Source organism: Adiantum capillus-veneris, chromosome 23, assembly GCF_014529385.1.
Source record: "Adiantum capillus-veneris isolate H3 chromosome 23, ASM1452938v2, whole genome shotgun sequence".
NCBI lineage: Eukaryota > Viridiplantae > Streptophyta > Polypodiopsida > Polypodiales > Pteridaceae > Adiantum > Adiantum capillus-veneris.
Window position 1 is genome coordinate 88,490,995 of NC_140953.1, and position 21,768 is coordinate 88,512,762.

The following is a 21,768-nucleotide window of genomic DNA, read 5'->3' on the forward strand; positions in this document are numbered from 1 at the left end:
AATATATCTAGCAACTCAAATATATGAAATAGTAATTCATTTAGTAACTTCAAAGCAAGAAGTAGTAATCCATGTAGCAACTACAATATCCAAATAGTAAGTCAATTAGTAAATAATTGCTAGATGAATCAAGAGAATTCAAGATCACTTGTCAATTTCAGATATGGAGTTAATTGAGAGTGCTCATCTAAATATTAAGCATATTAGTCATTTGACCTCAAGCTAATACACATTGGAAATCAACACCCATTGAGAATGTCCATTTAGATACAATACTTAATCATCATTACACAAATGAACGTCTTTTAAAGTTAAAACACCTAGCTTTGCAAAATTGATATGCACTACTCCTTGAACTAAGAGCCATGCCACTAAGTCCGCACACATTGTTGAGGAAGTAGTGTCATTCACTTTCGTGCCAAAGAATGAATGTGTCTTCTTCCAAGCACAGTAAGTGGGATTGATCAATTGGTAGATCTCTTCCACTTTTTGAGTATGAAGCCACTTCATTAGAATGACTTCTTTGTCTCTAGTAGACAATGTTCTTGCCTACAAAAAAAATGATGCAAGTGTAAGATTCTAAAATGCTATATCTTTCTCATGTTTAAAAAACTAATGCAAGCAAGACTTCATATGATCTAAAACACACCTTGGTTTCCATAAGAGACTTCTCTCCACCATCTTCTCTTAAGGACTCCTATACCATTGAAGAAATAAAGTTATTTATAAGCAATCAAAGTTTATTCTTAAATGAAATCCTAAGTAATTACCTTTTTTTTTAATGTTTTGCCGCCTTGGAAGCTATGTCTTTTTATTCTAATTAACAAATCTTACTTGTAACCTTTTAAAATAAAAATGACTCAATAACTTAAAATGCTAAGAAGAGCATCACACTAACCCTAATTAAGATAATGAGAAAATTAAGTATACCTTTCTCTTTCGATTGCTTTTCCTAGAGTTCGCATCCATATCATCCACAGCAGAAGACTCGCTTAAACTTTTATCCTTCATTTTCTCACGAATAAAAATAAATAAAGACACTACATAACTAAAATATAGCATGAATCTCATCAAAAGATAAGGTTTTTACAATCAAACCTTTTTCGTCACATTATCACCATTGCCACCCCCCTCATGATCTATATGTGTCTCTTTTCCTTGTAATGAGACTTTTGAGCTTTCATCTCTTATAAAATGTTGATACTCCTATACAATTGTAAAGAAAACACGATCTTCACAAAAAGAGAGAGAGAGAGAGAGAGAGAGAGAGAGAGAGAGAGAGAGAGATTGATTAACAAACCTCATAAGCACTTTTTGGATCATCCTCTTCCATCCATGACATATCAGGAATGTACACATCCTCATCTTTCTACATTCACAGAAAAGAAACATAAATCAAGTAAACTTATTACTACCTCATAGCAAGCATAAATAATTTAAATGGCATAGCACAAAAGAACCTACACGATTTAATATATCATCAGCTTTATCATCGATAACAAACTTCGTCACTTGCTCATCAACATGAGAACTCTCAATCTGAAAGAAGTTTAATGTGAATAACATATAATAAATCAAATAAAACCCCTGTCATAAAAGAATATGTACTCACTGTTGCATGAAGCTCTCCTTCTTAATCATCTTTCTCATCCTTGTGCTCAATCGTTATATTATCATCATCTATACATAAGACCTATAATTCTAAATATTATTAAACAAACTTGCAAAGATGTCAAAACAAACATAGGCTCAACATAAATTATTGTACCATGGAGTTGGTTAAGCAAAGTGTCTCTTGGCTTGTCTTTTTTTTGCTCCACGTACGTTTTGCCGCTAAAGACTTGATACACCATGTGTATAAATCTTCCTCCTTCCATGGATAAGCCACACCATCTATTGTGATGGCCTTGAGCGTTGCTATATTCTCTTTAATGATCCTCAAAACTACATTCTTTCGCTCATTGTTGTTACGAAGATCGCCAATGGCTTCTCCTTTAGCAAACCACTTTCTCACCTCTCCATAATTGACATATAATACTCTATATTGCTCAGGATGCTGTTTTAAGAGAAAATCTCGACCATACAACTTATTTTTCTCTCTCAATTTTGGTGGTGGTGGCCTAAAAATCTGATCATACACAACAGGATCATATCTAGGTGGATCACTGATTGCAGCGATGCTAGAGGGATCCGAAGTTACCCTCTTATTTCCAGAATAATTTGCTCTCCACACATTGAGAGTTTTAATAGCCTCTTCACTAGATCCTCCTAGTAGCTGCTGTAACAATGATTGTGGGCAACTCATACTTGCCCTGACAAAGTAACAAAATCATATTTACGATACAATATTTATAAATTTAAATCAAAAAACTGAAACAAAACAACATAAAATCAATTTTAAAGAGTTTTCAATCAAAATTCTTACACAACACAAAAGAGAGAAAGTTTTTGTGTAGAATCAACTTTAAAGAGAGTCCTGAATAAAATAGTAGATACAAATGCTTATACATCATGGAGATCGCCACATAATAGGTATCCATTGTTCAAGCACACCAGGTTTTGTAACTCTCTTTTGTCTTATCACAGTCCAATTTTTAATTAGAATATGACAGCTATCCCAACTTCTCCAATGATCTTCTTCTATGTGAATCGTCCACGTATTTCTTTGATGTACATCAGGCTTCAAGATGGCAAGTCTTGCCAATTTTTCCTCAGGATTTGATTCCCTTACCCCAGCATGTTGAAAGACTTTTTCAACTCCACTAGTCATAGAAACTCTCACTATATCTTGTTCCTCTAACCATAAAGGAACATTCCCACATTGTCCTTCCATAAGCAATCTATCTCTGTGCTTCAAGTCCTTTACTTCATAGGCAATGAGCTTTTGGCTTTTAGGTAGTGACATTGGTATGAATTTATGAAGAAGAGAGTAAATAGGTTGGATACAATCCCATGTAAAGGGCATTGGTGTCTTCTCAAGGACACTCATTCCTGTGATTGCATCAATGAGTAACCTTTCAGAGTCATCATCACCTACGATGCATTGTCTGTAGTATCTTCCTCCAAAGAAAAGCATAGACTTCCCATTGAACTGCATTGAGGAAAGAGAGGTGATACAAGCCTTCCAATGTCTGCGTTTATCTAACATACTATTTGTATCCTCAGCTCTCACTACCACATGGGAGCCAACTTTATATATTTCTCCTCTGTACAATACCTTTTTGTATATCTTTAAATCTGCAATTGGAAAGCTCTCTTCCATATTCCAAAACCTCTTTAAAAATATGGACTCCTCAGATGATGGCTCTCGATAGATGCATCTTTTCCTTGATATACAAATTCCCTTCAAAAGAAGACAATCAATACAAGGTACACTATGGCCATATTTCAAGAGAGCATTCCACAGGGATCTTGCCTTGGCCACCGATGAAACAACTAAGAGCCCATCCATATGATGTGCAGAACACTCATGCAATTGGCCTTCATTACATGGGACATTGCAATATCCACTCATTGAGGAATGTAGATCTCTCAAGAATCTTTGATCAGGTAAGAGACCATTGTTGTCAGAGCGGATAGCTTGAAAAACTTTAGTGAAAAACTTCCTCAAATAGAATTGGATGAATGATGCCTCATTGCTGAGATTATTGGTCTTGATGGTGCTATAGATCTTCACAAGACGCTCAAATATGTAGCACCAATAATGATCATGTAGCCCATGCCGAATTATATCGTCAAGAAGCTCACCATTACCTACAATCAAAATGGCAATAAATAGTTATTCTCACCAAGTAATTCTCAAAAATGAGAGAAATATATATACCAACGATATGCTCTAAAGGCGATGAATTAGCCCCAAATGCCTCTTCCCTTCGAACTCTCCAAGATTGTAGTAATATATTCATAATTCTAATATCCTCCATGGACCAACCATGATCTCTACTGTAGTTATAAAATCTATGAGCTATATCTACCAAGAGAGTTTCCAAAACATGCATTTCTGGCGAAATACCATTTACAGTTTTTAGGATATATGGAAGGCACCATTGAATAAACTTTTGATTCCGACTTCAGCTTTGAAGCACTCAAAGTAGTTACTGGGAGAGTTTGGCCACCTTCCGTAGAGGATAGTGTTGGGCACATCTTTTGTAAGTGAAGACATTGTTGAATCTATCTCTTTCTTAAGAGCATTGTTAGAGCTTTCAAATAACTGAGAAATATATTTCTTGAAGACGTTTAATGCTAAAGTGTGCATAACATCATACACACAATCAAGAGATATATCAAATCCATACAAGTCAGAGAGCCTCCAAAGTATGGACTTGCCTGATAGGCCTGCTTGTTTCCATGCAGCTTCCTTCTCTGCTTGTGTGCAGCAATGCTTGGCCTCTTCTAAGGCAGATTTCATCTCCTCAAATGTTCGTTGTGGTGGTGGATATCTTGCCTGGTAGCGATTTCCATCATAGACATATCGTCCATCAGGCCTGGTGGCATCTCTTACCAAAGTTGCATGAGCTTTATCACGCCGACAAAACTCTTGTCCTCCATTCTTGAGTAGACCTATTTTGCACTGAGCCGGATGGTCGCCGATAACCATCATGAGCAGTGCGCGTATCTTGCAAGACTTGAAAAACCCTTGTGGATTGTCAAAAATCATCTCTAGTGGATACTCATATAATACATCTATCCCATCCAAAAATAAGCTTTCAAGTTCATCCACCAATGGAGTCAGGAATGTTCCAAATACATCTCCTGAACTTTTTATAATCTTTTTGCAATTTTGCGGAATAAACAAAACTGGTAAAACATCTATGGAAGAACTACATCCAACTTTAAGCAGTGATATTTCCACAACACCACAGCTCTTTTGGGTCATCTTTGACGTTTGGAAGCCGTCCCAATGTAGTAAAATTGCTATATTGCGAGGATCACCCTAACCAAATGATGACATATATTACACATCAGCAGAATGCAAAAGGAACCTCAAAAAGAGAAGTCAAACTCACCACTTCAATTTTCTTGCGATATTTGATGTCCTGGAAGCACTCAATGCAGATAAAGTTATATACTTCATTCACAGCATCCCATCCGCTTTGTAGTGCTGCATGGCGTTTAAAGACTGGAAATGTGGTGTAGCACTTTTTACATGCTGAATTTGAGCAAACCACAGGCAGTTTATATGATGTACTTGGATTTCATAAGTCCTTCACTTCTTGAAACTTTGTTCCATCCCAAAAATCGATGATCCTCTGTTCATTGTTGAGTGCAGATGCGTTGTCCCATCTATGTTTGTGACGCCATAGATTTAGCAACTCATGACAGTAGGTACTACTCTTCGTCAGAATCTGTAACTGAGGACCGATCGGAATATAATCAAAAGAAAGCATAGACTTTCTTGTCCTTTTGCAAATTGGACACTTCTCACAACACTTGGAGCAATCCCTCTTAAACTTCCTAGAAGAGGATCCAACATTGCATACACATCTTGGAATTTCTCCTACATAGTTATCCTCTATGCTTGGTTGAAGAAGCTGTGGTGGATGTTTTACTCCTAGATTTCCTATGCAGATATGATAGCGCCGAGCATTAACCATTCCAAGGCCTTTAAGCATGGTTTGCATTTGATCCCAACATGCTGGAACTTGAATACCCCCAAGGTCACCATCCCATGTAGATGGAAGTTGGACTAGCATTTTAGCCAAACTTCTTTTGAAGGAATTGTGAGTGACTCTTGGCCCCCCAAAGTCGCCAAAGAGCAAGCGTAACATTTTATCTTGAACACCAATTGGTAGTTGATGCTCATTCCACAAGCTTTGAAGCTCTACTACTCTCTCCACTAACTCCATAAACAAAGTAGAGGACTCATCCTCCTGACTCTCATGGATGTCCATGTGATCCTCATCATTAACTAGCTCCTCCTCACAAGGTAGCTCCAAAGAGGTAAGAGTGGCTTCTACGTCTAGTTGGGCATTAGATATAAGATCCATGTCACCAACTTCAGATAGATTTGATAGGCCAAAAGTTTTTTTAAAGCTCTCATATTTGCGTAGGAGATCTTGATGTCGATGCAGAACATCGTGAGAAATACTTTGGGTTCCAAGATAGGAAATCTTGTAGTAATCTACAAGAGACAAATCTTTCTTCACTAATAGCATTCCTAAATTTAAATACCAGGCAGTAGTGTCATCAATATAGATAGTTGTTACATGTGTTTCTCGGAATTTCTTGCCAAATAAAAAGTACGAGCTCTCCGGCCATGGTACATAAGAGACCCCATGTTGCAATAATCCCTCACAAATTTTCTGGAAAATATGGCATCGAGCATCGCGAGGAAGAACACAAGATGGAGCCATTGAATGGACTTTGAATGATGCACAAGGAACCTAGCCAAAACTTACATAAGAAAAAACATCTCTCTCCTTCTCTCTATCTCTCTCATGCATACCATCTTGATAGAAGCCACAATTTACAAAAAAAAATAAAGAGTATCTTAACCTGATACAGAAGCCTAGGGTAATGATGGATCTAAAGTGCAATGATGAATTTAAACGGCCCAATTTCCTACTCTTCAAGGCCTTTAATTAGCCTCTACCTCGGTTTAGTGTAATCCCACCCACAACTTTTTAAAGCTACGTCCAACCTTTATATTAGAAGATGAGAAAAATTACAAAATCTAGAGAAATTAATTACAAAGTTGACCCTAAACCTTCGGCTTTAGTTAGCCAAGTCACCTCTATAAATTCTCATCTATAGGTTTCTCCAAAGTTGTTCAAAGGTATAGTTTTTTAGAGCATTAAAAATAAACATTCACGGTAAATCACAACATTTGCAAAAAAGATCAACCTCTTTGTCAATGCACTTGGGTTGAAATCCCCCACCCCACCCTAACTCTCCAGATCCCTTGACTCTTGACAAAGACGGCCTAAGTGCCATAAGCAGAAATGAAATATAATGCTTTACTATATGTGGAAAAGCGACATAAGCTAAATGAAATGGTTTGAAATGAATTTTTAAACCATGGTCTAGGGATTACTTTGATGGCATTACTGACCACCTGTGTGGCTTTTCCCTCCCCCCATTTCTTGATTTAGCCCCATTGTACATATGCTGGTTTTTTCATTGGGAGAGTCTCCCATCATGTTTGTTGTAGCCCTATGGGCAGTTTCAATATAATGCTTTACTTTATGTGGAAAAGCGACATAAGCTAAATGAAATGGTTTGAAATGAATTTTTACACCATGGTCTAGGGATTACTTTGATGGCATTACCGACCACCTATGTGGCTTTTCCCTCCCCCCATTTCTTGATTAAGCCCCATTGTACATATGCTTGTTTTGTCATTGGGAGAGTCTCCCATCATGTTTGTTGTAGCCCTCTCTTAAAGAGGTGGTTGTAGCCCTATGGGCAGTTTCTGTAACTAATAGAAGGATCTTTTTCTCGAAAAAAAAAGCTTTGAAATGAAATGCTTTGAAATTAAAAGCTTTACTTGTTGATAATCGAATATATTAGGCCACTGTAGGCGCTGCTCGGAAAGCCTTGAAGAGGAGGTTCGAGAGATCACTCTCTCAAACTGATGTCGTCGCTAAGGAACGGGGGACCCCGGCTCTTTCCGCGTCTGCTTGCTTGCATTAACGTCTGTCTCACAGAAGAAGAGCAAGCCTAGCTCAGTTACATTATTCGAGAATATTGCAAGAGTCACCCCTTAATTTGTTAATTTGTTGTTTAATGCAAGCTATCACCTGCTTATAATAGTGTTGGCCAGGTCAACGTGGCACGCAGCTGAAGCGGCAACGGCGGTAGCATTGCAGTACCGCAACATGCCGAGCGTCGTCGTTAGGTAGCGTCGTACTGCAACACGCCCAGTGTCGTACGTCAGGTAGTCAGGACGACGTTATACGTCAGGTAGCTTCAGATTACCAGCAGCGGGCCAGAGCGCAGCGCGCAGCAGCAGAGCAGGGGAATGAACCCGCTGGGGAACGAATGAGATATTCAGCAGGCTAGAGGGCGAGCTCAATGGGCACCATGGCTAGAGGGCGAGCTCGTCGATGGGCGCGCGCCATGGCTGAGTTTAGCAAGGCGTAATTTCCCGCCTACAGCTGGAGATAGGATATAGGATAGAGAGTTAAGTGAAATGAAATGAAATGAAATGTCATATTAAATCACTTATATCCCTTGTGTCCCTTGTGTAAACTTTGGAAAATCGTAGTAGGTAAACTTTTAGTTATTCTTCATTAATCATTATTTACGCAAAAATTAGAAGGGCTACTCAAAGATTTTTCAATATTCTATTCTTCTTTTGAACGGTAAAAGTATGTTTGCCCTTCACTGAAGGGTAAAAGTGCCTCCGAAGGGCATCGAAGCCTTCAAAAATTAGGCCTGAATCCAATGTTTGGGTACAAAAATAAAATGAAGGAAAGTGAAAGACTAAAATTATCACACTTTTCGTCAATGTCCGAGGATGCCCCACTTTGGGCGTTGTCCGAGGAGGAAGTTTTGGATCGGTCATTGAAGAGCTTCATGAATCTCATCCTCTGTAAATAACCCTAAACCGGTGTCCTCCATAACGTGCTATAATAGTATTGATCCTCTAATGCAGCCTCCATGAGGCATGCTCATCTGGCTGTTGAGTCCTTGCTCTAAAGAAGTGAGTGATCTCCTTTTGTGAATGTCTCCCTCTGTCTGGTCTCCTCAAGCGACTCTCCCAAAGTCTATGAGTCTAGCAAAAACAACCCGAGGCATCTCTAATCCTGATATCTCATAACTCTAGCCAACGCTCCAATTCCCTCTCTGAGTATACAGGAAAGCGACCTCGTATCTCACAGTATATCGGACAATGACAAATGTGACGTAACTATGTATACATTTAGGAAGCCTCCCTAGAACCTTGTCCCCAATCAAAGAGCATGAAATTCAGCATACATATCTACTATGGCAATGCTCAATAAACAAACCTTCCCTTAGAATCTCGAATCATGGATTACTTTTCTTGCTCACAATTGGCTCTAATTGGATGTAGTGATGTATGTCAATTGCCTCACATTGCAGCTTCTCACACTATGTCCAAACTTATCACGTTCAATTGGCCCAAACTTATCATATTGAGTGCCATTGGACCCAACCTCCTTGGATATTAAAATCATTTGTATATATATATATATATATAAGATTTTTGCTATCAACCCATCACCGCCGACCAATTGCACTATAGCCTCCCTTCCATGTTCACATATGAGGAGATGAGGACTCTATTGAAATCATAGGATTTGCTCACAAGTTTTCTATCTAGAATGTCGTCTTTTGGACAAGATGCATTGTAGGATAGCCTCTGGAGGGGCTAGAAGGAATGTGCATAGTGTCTGTCATTTATGTAAATAAATGTAGCAAGGCAATGGGATACAAAATAATCTTAACAAGAAATCTCAGCTGTGGTCTCTTCCAATGTCGGATGTGGTCTCTTGGAATATTTGATTACAAGATTTGACCAAAAGGGGAAATTATGTTGTTACATGGTCACATGCTAATTACTATATGTTGATTGGAATGCTAGCTAAACTAGAGATGTGACACCAAAAGGAGGGACCATCTGCAAAGGAGCAATGTGCACCAATGTGCTTAAAAGACCCTAAGGTTCAACCCATTAAGACTTCCAAAATGCTAAGGTTCCAAAATTCAAAGGTTATGTCCGAAGGTCAAAAACCTAGGGAAATTGGATGCTTTGTGTGTGTCCCAAAAGTCTTCAGCCATCCCTACATAGGAGGGGGCGAGCCCTAGAATTAGGAGATGAGAGAGAAACTCTCACACACATACACACAAGCTCCTTTACACAAAGGGAATGAGGGACACATGTCAGCTCCCTAGCCCAAATGTCCACAAGGTGTACTCAGTTTCTATTGGATGGCCTTGGAGGTGGACCAATGAGAATTAAACTAGATTAAATCTAGTTTAATTAATTTAAAAATGCTAATTAAAATAACCAATAACAATTAAGCTCTCTAGAAGACTATTGGACAATCTCCCAGTCCAATGAGCATTCAACATCCCAATGGCTTGCCTGATTCCTATTGGCAGGAGACAAAGGGGTCCAATGAGAGTTTAGTTGAATTAAGTAATTACCTAAATCTCTCACAAAAGGGGAAAGGGGAACACATGTCAGAAGACTATCACTTATGCTCCTTAATTTTCATTGGCTAGGCCTAGGGAGGTCCAATGAGGTGGAAGAATGAGCAAATAGCAAGAGGGGTCGATCAAGAGAGAGAGGGGACTGATTTTTGGAAGGCATTATCACTCACACACACTCACACAATCTCCTGTGTGAAGCAAAGAAGGCTCTCTCTCCTTCTAAGCTTGTGAGAAGGGAGGCCTAAACCAACAACTCTTGGCTTTGTGATGCAAATCCAACCAAGTGCCAAGCTTCAATGAATGCTCATCTCCTCTACCATGCTAATTAATAAGCTAAGCTATGCTAATATGAGTGATTATGTGAGGAGATGTACATCTTTCTCGTAAGAATACTCCTTCTTCCTCTCAATCTACTCTCATACCCCGCTAGCTCTCACCATCTTTGAAGGTGTGTGAGGTCTTGGGTCTGAGACCGTGAGGCAATTGATATTGTGTTTGATAAGTGTTTTGCTTAGTGCATGAAGTTTCCATCTTCATTGCACTAGCTAGTATTGAAGGAACACAAAGAATTGTATTGTAAAATATCTCTCTCGATGGGAGAAACCATAATACAAAGCCTTTTGGAGGGGGGACCGGCTCCATGCAAATTCGGTCCTCAACTGTTGTCAATTGCTTAATTTCTCTCTCTTTTGAAGTATTGTTCATGCTATCTAACTAGGTGTTATACTTTTTGTTGTTCTCTCCACTCAAGCACTCTTGTTATTCTCATTAGGAAGCTATTCTAATGAAATGCTCACTATGTTCATGCTATTTTCCACTACACACAATTTATTAGACAATTAAATGTTACATTGACTTATCAAAGCACAAAAGTTGCTGATTAGATTTTAGTTTCATTTGCCATCTCGTGTACTACATCTTGATTCGAGATGTCATCTCTTGGCAACATTTTGAACGCATATGCACTATGTAAGAGGTTGACATAGCCAAAATATAAATGGTGAGATGAAGAATCAGCACACCAAGTTCTTGATGTGTGTTATGCCTTAAAGGGCATCTCTTGGATTGTTCATATGTTTGAAAGTGTCTCAATTGTTGTCTCTTGGACTATGGTTACCCTTGAGAGCACAACAGGTTGTTGATGAAATTCCAATCCCAAAGGTCATCTCTTGCCATGTATGCAAATGTGGTCTACTTTTGAGATTCCAAAAAGTTGTTAATTGGTTGAGAAAGATGTATATTTCAAGCACTTATTGGTCAATATGTATGCCTAGTGCGATGCCCTTCTAAGAAGGACATGTCCAACAAGACATCGAAGCTTTTGGTAGTTTTTGTTAGATACAAAGCGACGGTGTCTCATCAGATTCAAGCATCTTGGCTTGCATATTCAAGGGCAGTGGCATTATGCAAAAAGCTAATATGGTGAATATATACAATGTGAAATTATTAGTCGAGGATGATCCAAAAAAAATGATACGCTTGGCAATCTTCTGTTGAAACATATGACAATAGTATGGTATTTGCAAAAGCACGAAAAGTGCTTAGCTACCTTCCTATTCAAAATTGATTACATAGTATGTCCAAGTGGCGAAGGACAAAGAAGGTCTAGGTTGTTTTTCTCGGATGCAAAGAGAGGACCTCTTAGTAGATTCAACATCTTGACTTGCATCTTCAAATTAGGGAAGTGGAATTATGCGAAAAGATGATATGGTGAACATATGCAAGGCGAGATTATTAGTCGAGGACGAATCACGATCCAAAAAATAGAGGAGAGAGGGATGACACCACATTTGCAAACCCTAAAGGTGTGTTAAGTGGTCACACGAGATGAGTTTATATAGAGGGGAGCAGGGGGCTATATATAGAGATACGATATATAGCACAACATGCACTCCAACCCTTACTCCCTACTTGAAACATCTTCCAAAAAATTAAAGGCGCCCTCTTTGAGTCACTTTATCCCAATCCACTTGTGATAAGTCCTCCTATGGTACACTCTACACTGTCTTATGAGCAAACTCCAAAATAAACTAAGTAAAAAATGCACCAAACTTAAGAGGAAGCTTAGCCACCATTTCTGTACTTGAGAAATTCTAAACTACCCTCATGAGACGCTTCATGTGGAAACACATTGGATATACTCGATACATGCTCTCTCTTGACCACTTATTTGCTTTATATATTTTCGAGATTGGGGAGACCTAATGCCAAAATTAACACAATATCTCAAAACTTCACCAAGCATCAAGTAGAGATGGAATTTATAAGCCTTAATATGGACATTTGACATTTAAAGTTTTTAATCTATTGCCTCTTGTAGTAGGGAACACATTCTCCCGTTGAACTAGATATATATGCAATGAGTTTCAAGGAGTGTAGCACCATTTGCACTACTTGTATCACCTCTAATTAGCTACACTAATAAGTATTTTCATAATCATACCATAAAAAAGTAAGATCTATGGCGCCACAATCTCTCCTTTGAAAGTAGACATAGTAAATAGGTCTTGCACAACTTTCTTTAGGAAAATCTCACCATACAATATACCTTCTAAAAAAAACAAAAACAACTCTAAGATATGAGAAAAAGATATAGACAAGTGCCCAAACTTAGGTATTGATTTTTTCAAGGTCATGGAATATGAGAGTTACAATGCATTCTGATGCTTCTTTGCAAAAATGAATTACGAGAAAAAATAAAAACATCACAAAATAACTTGATAAAACATAGTATAAGTACCATAGTATATACATATATTAAAAGAATACGTAATATGATTAGTGCTTAGTATAAAATAATCACTATATTGCGATGTGGAAAGGCATGCTTAGTAAGTATATATGGGTTGGACCTAGAATTTGTTACTTGTAACTAGTGACTAGATAATTACTATATAGTAATTGCATTGAATTTAGGATTTGCAAGTCAACATAGTTACTATATAGTAATTGTGTGGAATTGGGATTTACTACTTCTATGTAGCAACTCCACTTAGTACTATATAGGAAATCTAGAGCTACTTGAAAGTTGCTAGTTCCATCCAGCAATTATAAAGCTATCATATAGGAACTTAAGAATTTTCTAGTTCAATCTAGCAAAAAGCTCCTTACTTCCTACTTAGATCTAGGAAGTACATGGAACCCAAAACTAATTTCTATATGGTAACATGTCAAAAGCTCCTTGTGAGTAGGACTAGGGGTTATCTATTTGCTGGAAGCAGAATCGAGCCAACCATGGAAGCATCAAGGTCTCATGCTACTCGACAACAGCTCTGCTGTAAAACGCATTGGCAATATTCCAAGCTGTAGGTAATGTAGTGTTGCATAATATGTTACCATGAGAAGTAGTTCGCATTCTGGATTTTATAGGTAGGCTGGTTGGCTGAGTTGGTGACCACCCCAGAATCCCTGCTTAACTTTGAACATGGCATCCCTGTCTCGTCGATGCATGGCTATTCGCTTCTGCCACCACCTTATTAAAAAAGGCGTCGTGGAAGCTTGCCCGTAGACTGCAGTGCCTAGCAGCAAGAACAAGTCACTTTGGCATGCAAGAGGGATTTGCACTTAATGGAATAGAAAGGCCTAGTCTGAGCAACAGTGGCACCTCCGTCCTTGAAATTTGAATACATCGCCATAGTAAAGGATCCCCAAAAGACGCTTAGCAGGCAGGACAACCAATGACGAGTTTTATTGTGATAGCCAGGACGTATTCATTGAAGGCAGGTGTGACAGGATCAATAATGCAGGTTATTGCTACAATCATGCATGATACCATGTTAGCCCATGGTCACACAAACATAGTTATCTGTAGAGGATGACTAAGCATAATTAATGCGACCTCAATTATCAGCATGCACTGGCCAGGTTCATTCTAGCCATGCTTGGAGTCCCAAGCAAGTGGACGTCAAGTCGGTTGGTCATCCCATCGTGCATATGATAATGAGAGAGGACCTAGCTTGTTTGTTGCTAAAGAGCTGGAAAACCTGCCTCACAGAAGGCCACACTACACTATTGCAATAAACTCTTACGTAAACTCTGTCGTAATAAACTGAATGCATTGCCCCTAGCTTAGACAATGCTCGAGAGAAACCTAGGTTTAGTGTACTTCCACCTACAAATTTTTGGATTTACCTTCAAATTTTAAATTTAAAGGTGAAAAAACCTACAGAATTTAGACAATTTAGTGTAATTAAATGTAAAAACCTTTTGATTTAATCAATTTACATCTAGTGTTTGGTATATGTAAGGTAAAGATGAAATGATTTTTGCTGGTGGGTATGCACGTTTTTTACCAATTTAATGCAAGGAAACCAAGCTTTGGTTGATAAAGAAAGGGATCTCAAATGAGAGGGTGGAAGACCTGAGCTATTTGGTGTGGCACTACTCCATTGACCAAATACTAGAGGTGCATTTTTAGGACACCTAAACATGCAAGGTCCTCTCACTTTTCCAGGAGAGCTTGTAAAGCTTGAGCGCAAAGAAAATAACATGGGAGAGTATGTTATGCTATTGATCATAAGGTTTCTTAGTTCTACAAAGTTGCTCTATCTACTTCTCCATTGCAAGCAACATTGGTTCCAAGATTTCACAAATATTTATCAAAGAGGACCTCCACAAAACATCCATCATTGGCAAGTGTTGTTGATATCATTAGTAGATGATTGCCATTGCATACCAACATTATGATCGCGCTTAGTTAAGCTCGAGAAGTAATGCAAGGCCGTGAGCATCCATCATAGTATGATGGATATATTGCTTTTGAGATGCAACCACAATGTGATAAAACTGAAGCATTTATGGTATGGAACAAAGATTTGATGAGCATTTTTGGACATAATATGTAGCTTGCAACAGTGACTTGTTTAAAAGTGTGGTGCACTTGAGTAGGTGTTGTCGCCACTTGCAGCGTGTTAATGTAGATTGCAACTCCATTGTTAGGAAGTGTAGCGTGACATATTTTTTTTCTTCAATATACCTTGTGCTTGCATCAATTTGTCAAGGATTTGCTCGGTTTTCTTTGCTCGCTGATTGGAAAGCCCCTTGAGATGACACCTTAACCTTCTTTCTTCTTTCCTCATATGATTTGCAACGTACATTTTGTTGCATAAGAGTGCAATCCTCATATACATTACAACCCGTTCCTTTGAGGTAGATCCAGCTATTGTCAAGGATGATCTTTCTCTTTACCTCATTAGCCATGGTACATCAATAGGTCTTTCTCCTGAGCGAGGGACTCTTTGTTTTCCAACTCGATGTGCCCCATAAGCCATGATTCCTGACATGCCAAAGTGTGTAGCAAAAAACTCTTCAATAGCAACCGCAAGAGATTGGGGTGTTTCCATGCTTTCCTCCTTGATTCCATGAATGATGATGTTCTTTGAGCGTTTTTTTTTGTTCTTGCAATTCTTGAGTGTCCACATTCTCTACATTCTTTGCTTGGACAATAGCTTGCATGATAGGAGATGTAGAAACCACATTATCCTTACATATATTAGCCCATGATTTGGATGCATTTCTCATCTCACATACATCATGTCGTATTGTATCTATCGTTTCCTCTTTCAATACTTGATCACTCTCAACTTTGCTCAAGCGCTCTTTCAATACATTCATGTCAACAAGAGAGCGTTTACATTCTTGAACTTCATTCCCAAGATGCATCAAGCGTGTTATTTGAATTTCAAGAACCTTCTTGAGGTGCTCATTCTCCACAATGAGAACTCTTAAAGTGCCATTCTCCATTGCAAGTGCGCGCAACTCTTCACCTTGCTTGTTGACGATTTCTTGTAATGAGATCAAGTAATCCATGATCATTTCTTCGGTTGTTGTAGATGATGTGGTTGGATTAGCATCTAAATTCCTTGGAGATTTTGCACCATTCTCCATGGCGAGGGTGGATTTTCCACCCTTGCGAGTTTTGTCTGACATTGCCTTCAATTCGGCAACAAAAGCGAAAAGTTTTGACAGTTTCAGTTCTGAGATGCTGTTACAACAAAGCTTTCCATTACACAGAAAAATTATGTCTTTACATCAATCGTAGAGGGATTTGTGCTCTTCAATTGAGGCTATATAGCACGTAAATCGGAGTAAAAGAGTGAACTGTTGTCTAGTAGGTCATAAAACAGCTCTGAGAGAGAGAGAGAGAGAGAGAGAGAGAGAGAGAGAGAGAGAGAGAGAGAGAGAGAGAGAGAGAGAGAGAGAGTTGTTGTCCCTGTGTGTAATAAAGAAGAATTTTAATGTTATGGCACAATGACTTGGACTAGTGTGCACAATGGTGCATGCATATCTATCTATCTTTTGCTTAATCACACCCGCGTGCCATAATGCCACTTTCACCGGGGGGGGAGAGAGAGAGAGAGAGAGAGAGAGAGAGAGAGAGAGAGAGAGAGAGAGAGAGAGAGAGAGATTGGCTTAGAAGTAAATGGCAAGAACAAAGGTGACTACAAGAAAGGCAGGAAAAGGACCAGGTTTGGCTGCTAAAACAGGAGGAAGATCTACTAGTAAAAAGAAGAGACTAAGAAAGCCCATGAAAATCTTGAAAGCTCCAAGGATGAAGTGGCTACAAAGACACATCAAGATGTTCAAGGAAATCAGGAAGGCTCAAAAATGTATTGATGTTCTAGTACCAAAACTTCCATTCCAAAGACTAGTCAGGTCAATATGTGAGGAAGCATGTTTTCGGACCATGAGATGGAAACGTGTTGCACCACTTGAGCTAGAAGAGGCAACATAATATTTTTTGCTAGAATATTTCAATGACATAACAATTGTTGCAGCACATGCACATAGGGTAACAATTATGGATAAGGATAGTGAAACTTTGAATTTATAAGGTGGAGATATGATAAGCTGCTCTAGCCTAATGAATTGATAGACAATAAAATGAAGGAAATTTTTCTTATTCCTCCATTAAAGCCAGAGGCAGTGAAGATTGTAGAAGTCAACCACGATGTAAATACCAGGGCCAGGGTTGAGCAAGATGAAGACATCATGCTCTCTTACCTTTCCCCAAGCATAGGAAAGTGATGATCCTTTGCAATGAGCATCCTCTTTTGGAGCTTCGATGGTGGAAGTCCTAGGAGTCTCATTGCGAGTATTCTTCTTGGGGCAAGAACAATAGCCATGTCCTTGCTCCCCACACTTGAAACACTTATGGTCCTTGTGAAAAGCTTCAAGCTCTTCAGGAGAGAGTTTGTTTTTACCTTTGTAAACTCCCTTCTCCTTGGACCGATTGTTGTTGTTGTTCGAATTGACTTGGGAAGTATTTTGAACATTGGTTTTTCCCTTTGCATCATTTTTGTCTTTGTTTTCCATGGGCTTGAAATTACGTCTATCCCCTTGATGGAAATTGATGCGTGAAGCAACCACGGTGTGATGGATTACTTCACTAATGGTACCGGGCCATTGAGAGTTGATGTATTTGGCCATCTCTTCAGGTAGTCCCGCATAGAACTGCTGCCTTTGCTCGGCAAAGTCTATCTTTTGAAAGATAGTAGCCTTGAGATGTAAATCCCAAAACTTGTCTACATATTTGTGGATAGACTCATGGGAGAGGAGCTTCAAGATGCACCATTCGGTAAGCACTTTGTCCTTTGCGTCGCTTGCAAAGAATTGCTTCATGATGGAAACTCATAGATTTTTCCATGTCTTTGGAGCTTCACCATTTCCACGAAGGCTAGCCCACCATTGACGAGCTAATTTTTGGAAGTGCATAGCTACATGGCGTAGCTTGGAGGACTCTGTGAAGCCCTCATCTCCAAAGGCCGCATCAAATTGCTGGATAAAGGCCAACACTTTGTCGGTAGCACCGAAGGTGCCATCATAGGTGAGAAAAGAGATACTCTTTCCTCCCTCCTTGAACTTCTTTATCTTTTGTGACCTTTGCCATGCAGGAAATGATTTGCGATGTCCTCCCCTCTTGTATTATCCAGGAGAATAGCCATAACTTTCTTCGGAAGAGGAGGAAGGTGAAGAAGAAGGAGAAGAGGGTGACCTCTTCCTAGCCCTTTTCTTCCTTTGTTTCCTCTCTTTCCTTTCAGAGTGATGAGGAGAAGGACTATGTGATGATCTTTTTCTCTTGGGAGGACTGGGCGATCGTCTAGACCGCCGTCTTCGTGGAGCCACATCTTCAGAGGAACTTAAACTTTCATTGCTTTCTTGCTCTTTGGATTCCTCCTCTCGAATGGGAGAGAGTCTTCTTTTGGGGGTCTCTTCAAGAGGCCTCCTAAGCTTTGTCTCCTCTTGGAGAGGAAGGGAATTCCATAAGCACAAAGTTGTTGAGTAACTTCGGCTTGCAAAGCAAGGTTACCCATAGCTTGCTGCAACCTAGTGACGAGATAATTCACAAACATGGGAGCATCATCATTAGCACCGTCATGTGCAAAATCAAAGCTATCAATGTTCATTCTACTCTCTTGATTATTGTCAGCCATGTTAGCAAAACTTATGTATGTACTTAGTGTATGCTTTGGCAATTCAAAACCTTAGTTGCCACTCCTCTTAGCCTTTGAAAATTGGCTCTTATGTATCTACACCTACGGCTCTAAGTGGTTAATTATAGAGAGTAGAGGAGTAGGTCTAACATAGCAGAGTTGCCAAGGGCTAGCTCCTTTTGGACTTCTTATGGATCAATAATGGTAAAGCCGTAGGCAGGTCTAAAAAGACTCCATTATTAAGTCCAAAGCTCCTGAGGTGTGCACCATCCCCCACATAGTGGGCTCAACAAAACTGATAATTGATCCCAGTTCCACTTACCCTAATATAATTAACAACATCAACCATTTATAGGCTACTTAATGACCTCTCTTCTTAAGCAAGAAAAGAGAAACCAAATGCTCTGATCCCAATGTAATGGAATTGGCCTATTTAGCTTGAGAGTAGCGGAAATTAATGAGAGTACTTTTGAGAAATGACTTTGTGAGCATAGTGGGTGAACATAATTCAATATAGCAACATAATCATAGCAATAAGTTAACTTGGCATGAACAATACTTTTGCAAGAGAGAGAATTTAGAGAACATGACAACAGTTGAGGACGGGATTTTTTTTGGAGCCAGTCCCCCCTCCAATAGGAATTTGTATTATGATTTCTCCCATTAAGAGAGACTTGTTACAATACAATCTTTGTGTTCCTTGTGACCTAGGTGATGCAATGAAGATGGAAAGCTTCATGCATCACAAACATAACATAAACTTGAAGAAAGATGTTACTATCCCAAGCCTCAGTCCCAAGACCTCAAAAACTTTCAAAGGTGGAGAGAGCTAGCAGGGAATGAGGGTAGAGAAGAGGAAGAAGAAACATTTCGTAGGAGATAGAATTAGTTCCTCACTTATCATAACTCTTGTTGCTAGCATACATAATACCATAGTAATGAAGACGAAGGAGATGGAAACCTTAAGCACTGAAGCATGGCTCTTGGTTGGATTTGCACTCCATATCCAAGAGTGTTGGTGTAGGCTCTCAACCTCTACTTACTTGAAGAAGGAGAGGGAGCTCTTGCACTTTGCATAGCACACACTGAGAGAGTTTGTAAGTGTGTTTTGGTGAGTATACCCCCTAAGAAACCCCCTAGCTTGCTTGGGTTGACGCCCCCTTGTAGATCATGCTTGAAGCTCATTGGACCCCTCCAGGCCTAGCCAATCACAAGCAGGAGGCATTACAAGCAGCAAGGGTAGCCTTGAGACAAGTGTCCCCCTTTCCCCTTTTAGAGAGAGGGCTAGATATATGCTAAATGAATTAATTAAATCTCCTAAATTATTATTTGACCCCTTGGGTGGCCAACTAGTAGGCTTCAGGCACACCATGAGGGCAACATGAGGAGGAACTTGACAAGTGTCCCTCTTGCTTTCTTTGTACCATGCATGCCTTGTGTGTGTGTGTGGGTGTTGTATCTCATGCCCCCTCATGTAGGGCTCGCCCCCTCCTTGTAGGGATTGAATATTTGAATTTTTGACACCTCAAGCCCCTCATACAGAGGCCCAGTTCCCACCACAAGCTTGGCCGTTAAGCACTTTAAGCTTGGGCTAGGTTCTCACCTTAAGTGAAACCCTAGCATCTCAAGCATGTCAAGCACCTCAAGCATCTCAATAGTTAAGCACCTCAAGCATCTCAAGCACCTCAATCATCAGAAACCTCAAGCATCTTAGTCATCAAGCATGACAAGCAGGACAAGCACCTCGAGCTGGGTTGGGTTCCTGCTCCTCAAGGTCAGCCCTAGCTTACCTAAGGTCAAAGGACTTTTACACACATTATTGGAGGTCTTCAATGAAGCTAACCCTAAGGTCTTATGCTCTGTTGGTTAGCCTTGCTCTTTGATAGAACATCTCTCATTTGGGCCCCTTTACCATTTGCCCCATGTTGAGATAGATCTATAAGCACATGTCTATATCTTAACCCTTGTTCCCGTTTATTCTCCCACATGTTGAGATAGATCTATAAGCACATGTCTATATCTTAAACCTTGTTCCCATTTATTCTCCCACATTAAGTGATCAGTTTAATATGAGAGAATCATTTGGATTGGTTAGATATTAGATATTAGATTTTATGACATTACCTCTCTTTGGAAATCATAGTCGTCCTCGACTATGAGGTAGAAGAGATAAAGCCTTAGTCATTAGTCAATTTTACTTAGCGGATAGAGGATCCCTTTTTACCCTACGACATCTTTCCAAGATGGATGAATAAACCATTTGGTGCTTGGGAGACATAGCTGCCGCAAGCATGTCTTCTCTTTAGTCCATTTCATTCTCCCAAAGTAGAGTGACAAATTCTACTTGGTGTTTGAGAGACGTCACCATCACAAACATGATTCTAAGCATGCAAAATAGTTAAATTTGTGCACAATTTAAAAGAGGACTAGTCTTATAAGACAAAAACATGAGTCATTAAAAGAAATTTGTACATTTGATTACTCTAATGTAGCATTGTAAGCATTGACAAGGCTCATACTATCCTTAAGATGTATTCCTTGCATCCATCTAGCATCTTCAAAAAGATAATTTTTGAACTTAATAAGATACCGTCGGGTAATCTTACCATGTCGTAGTACCTTGTGTTCATGCCTAAGGATAGCTTTGCATTGTAGCACCTCTTCTTGGTCTTCAGCTTTGGGAGGGTCTTCAATAATTGGTTCAGTTGGTGGCTCTCCTTTGTAGGGCTTAAGTAGGCTTACATGAAAGGCAATTGTGTATGAGCCAATGGTTGGGCAACTTGAGTTGATAAGCCATCTCATTGATGGGCTTCAAGATTTGGAAAGGACCATAGTATCTTTTTGCTAGTTTAGCATAATACTTTTGATGGCCCGTAGGATTTTTGCCCGTCGTTTGCCTTAATCGAGCCTTAGGAAACTTGAGTAAGACCCAATCATTTTCTTTTAACATTAAGGCTCTTCTCTGATTATTAGTAGCAGCTTTTTGTCTTTGTTGAGAGATGGATATAGCCTCCTTAATCTTTTGAAAAGATTCTTGTAGGTCACGGCTATACTCATCGGCGGGCGAAGATCTTCCCATGTACTTTGAGTAGCAAGGGACTTTTAGGTCTTCCCTCAATGATCTCAAAAGGTGCTTTTCCCATAGAATTATTGTAGGCATACTCTACAAGAGGTAAGTAATTTTCCCATTGTGAGCGTTGATCTACTTTGGTAACAT

At 39.4% G+C, this 21,768-nt stretch overlaps 1 pseudogene; it reads right to left on the minus strand.

Moving 5' to 3' along the window:
* Positions 1 to 276: 276 nt before the first annotated feature.
* On the minus strand, positions 277 to 5,387 carry LOC147428128 (uncharacterized; annotated as a pseudogene).
* Between the last annotated feature and the right edge of the window lie 16,381 nt (positions 5,388 to 21,768).